The sequence below is a fragment of the Aplidium turbinatum genome, chromosome 4 (genome assembly GCF_918807975.1).
Source record: "Aplidium turbinatum chromosome 4, kaAplTurb1.1, whole genome shotgun sequence".
Taxonomy (NCBI): domain Eukaryota; kingdom Metazoa; phylum Chordata; class Ascidiacea; order Aplousobranchia; family Polyclinidae; genus Aplidium; species Aplidium turbinatum.
In genome coordinates, this window is record NC_137475.1 from 15,025,554 (window position 1) to 15,029,918 (window position 4,365).

General features: G+C 37.6%; 1 non-coding gene across 1 annotated transcript; it reads left to right on the top strand.

Annotated features, from left to right (window-relative positions):
* Positions 1–107, top strand: LOC145769717 (U6 spliceosomal RNA). Its single transcript, XR_014289043.1, has one exon. It is a non-coding gene; the product is annotated as a U6 spliceosomal RNA (small nuclear RNA).
* Positions 108–4,365: the final 4,258 nt, after the last annotated feature.

Sequence of the window (4,365 nt, forward strand, 5' to 3'; positions counted from 1 at the left end):
GTACTTGCTTCAGCAGTACATATACTAAAATTGGAACGATACAGAGAAGATTAGCATGGCCCCTGCGCAAGGATGACACGCAAAATCGTAAAGCGTTCCATATTTCAAAAAAAAATTCTTTTTGCACTAGGCCTAGCCTACTAAGCTAAATATTTTCATAATATAATCAGAAAAAGTCTTTAAATTTATATATAATATTTTGCCAATTTATTATAAATTGAGTTGGCACACCGACCTATTTTGCCAACAAAAACTTGCATAAAGAGTGTGCATAAAGAGAACACTGCTCGTGAAACACAACAACGGTGAAACGCACACTGTGTTTCTCGGCAGTCGAGTGTAGCAGGAACTCAGCGATAGACACGTGTTTCGCCCATGAGGCTGGGCTCATCAGTACCGCACCACTAGTTCCTGCCACATAGTTCTCAACCGCTGTTTTTGTCAGTCAATTGAATTCTTACCTTGTAGTGCTGACGCCAGGAAGATCGCTCCTTTTCAACAGTGCGTATCCTTGGCGACAGTTGGTTTAGTTGTTTTCTTTCCACACAGGTTTCTTTCCAGCTCAGTGGCCGAGTGGTTTCACCTTCGCCTCTGGTGCTGGTAGATCTGAGATCGATTCCAGGTCGGGTCACACCGAAGACTTTAAAAACGGTACCGATTGTGTTCTTTCTTGCATAACGCAGTGAGAATGAGTCGGGTAAATAATAATGTGGTGACATCGTAAACCTGATATTAAATTGAAAATGAGCCCTGTCACTAAAAGACCTTAGCTGTTGTAGAGCGACAATAAATAAAAAAAACCATAACATTATTATTAAAAAAGAAAAAAAAGGGGAGCCCAGAAAAAGGAGAAACGCACACTAGTGTTTACATGACATTTGCAAAGTTAAAATGAGCAACCCTATGCTCACAGACAATTTAGAAATTCGAAAACAGACGTTTTAATCAACCACTGGGACAGTGTGGCTGGACATCGCATTGGAATAACTTTAAGCGACCCCCACCTAGAACTACAACCTGATTGGTCGGTCGGTGGAATCGTATGCAAAGCGAAAATATGCTTCCCAAAAAGTATTTTTTGCCTTTGTGCTCTTTAACTTCTCAAGAAAAGTATTTTTGGTTATACTTGTATGCTGATGCCTTCCGCGGGCCGCAGCGATACAGCGTGGCGGTCCGCATGCCGCCATTTGGTGACCCCTGGCCTACACTATTAGCTTCCTTGCACCACGCTACAAGAGCTGAACCAGCGCAGAACGAAGACGCGTTACAAACCAAGGCAATAATTAAATCAGTAGAAATGCTCGAGGAACAGATCGCCGTGATCAACCCAAACGACAACTACTTACTGTTTGACGTGGTATGTTGGCCACAAGTAGTTGGATAGGCTATTATGCCATATGAAGTAAAACTGCTTCTGAAAAGTCTTTAGAGGACATTTTCATTTCTTTGAATGTTTCATTTCTCCGAATGTTGCAAGCATCATATCCACCCACAACAATCAATACTGCACGCTGCAAATGAATCACGTCAGCCTGGTTGCAATTGTAAGATGAAACCAGATTGTCCTTTGAATGGGCAATACCGTACTCTCAGAAGGCCATTATTTACAAAGCCACCATTGATAACAGCCCAAAGGTTCTAAATTACATTGGTTGTTGTAAAACGACTTTTAAAAAATGTATCTCCAACAACAAATGTTCCTTCATGGATAGGTCTAAACGAAATAGCACAGAACTATCTAAAGCGGTTTGGGGCCTTAAAGACAAGGGTGATGAACCTAAAATATCTAGGTCCATCCACAGCTATGCTCGGCCTTACAGTGGAGGTGGTTGCAATAATTGTGGCTCTGCCTTGCTGAAAAACGGGCCATTGTAAAGGCCGATTGTAGCCACCTTATGAACAAGCGTTCTGAACTGGTGGGTAAATGTTGTCATCGCAACAAATTTAAACCCAAATACTACTTCAAAATAACATAAATTTAATTTGATTTCTACAGGTTACACTGGTCACTGTCCGTAGTTACTTTTAATAATGTCTTTTTAGACATTATCTTCAAAGAAATAAAAAAGAGTCAAAAGTCATGCAAGTTTCAATTTTATGTGGAGCTAGGCTACATGCAGAAAGGTTACTGTTATTTTTTTATTCACTCACTACAGGTTACCTTATCTTTATTGCATTTTGCTTCTTTGTGACGCCACATGTGTTGGTATCAATCTGCTTGGTTTCCATCTGGACTTCTGGACTTGAGGCTTTTGTGGCAACTGATGGTGTAATTCTGATGATTTTTTTGCAAATTAAATTTAAAGTTATAATATTTAATATCTTTTCAGGTATTTCCGATTTATTGCTTTTATATATGTATTTTTTTTTATTGTATATTTTATAAATAATAATTACTTTAAGAGAATGTGTTATTCTGGAAATACTGGAATAAGTGATATTTTCATCTGAAAGCAATTTTGTTACTGCGCACTTACAAAAATAACTATTACGTACGTACCAAAATAACTATTTGCCAGACTAAACTTATTATCCTCAGACTGAGAAAACGTCATTGAGAGCTTAATTTTGGCAGTTTCCGATAGTCTACTTGTAGGCTAAAAGCTTTGAACCACTGACGCAGACCCGGTCGCGAAATTTTTTTTCCCACGAGATTTTTGACTCATTGATTTTAGTCACTCTAAAAGTAAGATTTTCCGAAAGTGTTTTGAGAGATTGGTTGATTCAGATTGCGAAATAACTATTTGCCAATAAAATTCTGCGATGATAACAAAATATAAGCCTTCCCTAACCCTACTTTTTTTTAAAAGCTCTTGTGCACCGCAAAAATTAGTTTAAAGAAAAAAAAGTTTGACTTCGACGGGCGTCGAACCCTCGTTCTCACGGACACTAGGCAGAGGATGAAACCACTGCACCAACCGTGCCAACGAGAAAACGTTTCATTCACACGGTTTTAATACAAACTTTTACCAAAATATGTAAATGAGACAGAAATCTCGTGGGAAAAAAATTCGCGGCCCGGTCACCGAGATTGACAGAGTGGAGTTTCCGATTGTTGTCTGTGAATTCATCCATCCACTAGGTGACGCTGAATATAGAGCAGTCCTTGAAATGTGTTGCTCAAGTGCACGCTCCGAGAGTAGAACCAGCACCGTTTGATCACGAAGTTTCTTCACCCATGAAGCTAGGCGCTTAACCAGCTGAGCTATCGGGGTGGACTTCAAAGGGGTTAAGCGGTGGTGGCTGGTGGGGTTCGTCCGTCCAGAACCGATTTTTGGTCAAGTTTTTCAAGTGGACCGAATACAATTAGGCCTACTGTACGCAGATGTGGCTAATGTTAGTCAAAGTGAACCGGTTGCTAACTTGATTGAATCCCACCATTTTGATTAACCCCTGGTAAGAAAAAAGTTCCGTATTTTGCAGTTTAAAGATGGTTTTAAACACGCCAGCTTTGGTAATGAGACCGTACAGTAATTCGACTTTGGTTGACCTAAATCAGTTAATTTTAATAATAATGTCGATCAAGAGAGATAGCATAAAAGTTTGCTCTTTATCGATGGGGATGAGAAAGATATTTATGAAACACCAACAATCCAACATGTAGCCTATGCAATGATGTGATAACAAGAATAGTGGCACACCGCAAAACCTTTTTTCATAAAAATTTTCTTTTGTTTATTTTTGCTTCTTGGTATAAAAATGACCATTGTTTAAATTAAATCTAAAATTTTATTTTTTTTACGATTTCTGGTTTGAATCCAGTTGTCTAGCCCTTTGAGGACCGTTGGTACATATGTGTACCATGAACTTTTTCCACGATGTCTAATCATTTTCTTGTAGTTATCAAAAAGTATTTGTCTCTAAACGCTTCTTAAATGAATAATCTATTTATAAATAAAAAAAAATTGGAAATTGTATTTTGTTTTAGCTTTGCTTTAACTGCTTTTGTTTGGTGAATTGGTCAGGGTTTGAAGCGGTAAACTTTGAAAGATCAACAAGACAAGTAAAAAATAAAAAAAAAATATAATTTTTATTCTACATCAATGTTTAGTGATTAATCTGACTTCTCCCATCAGTAAAACCATAAAAAAATTAAAAAACATGTTGCTAGACAATGCCAAACTTTTGTGGTACACATATGTACCAAAGGTCCTGAAGGGTAAATTCTATTAGTTTAATGGAGGGATATAGTGATGTGGGAAAAACTTAAAAATTAAGACTGTTGTTGTGAAATTTTAACATAAATAACACGTAATATTTTAGGAATGTATTTTAGATCTACATGCAGAGGTAAATTTAACTGATAGCATTACTTCCGGTTGAAAATTTTTTAATAATTTGGCGCGAATTATGTCAATACTGTAG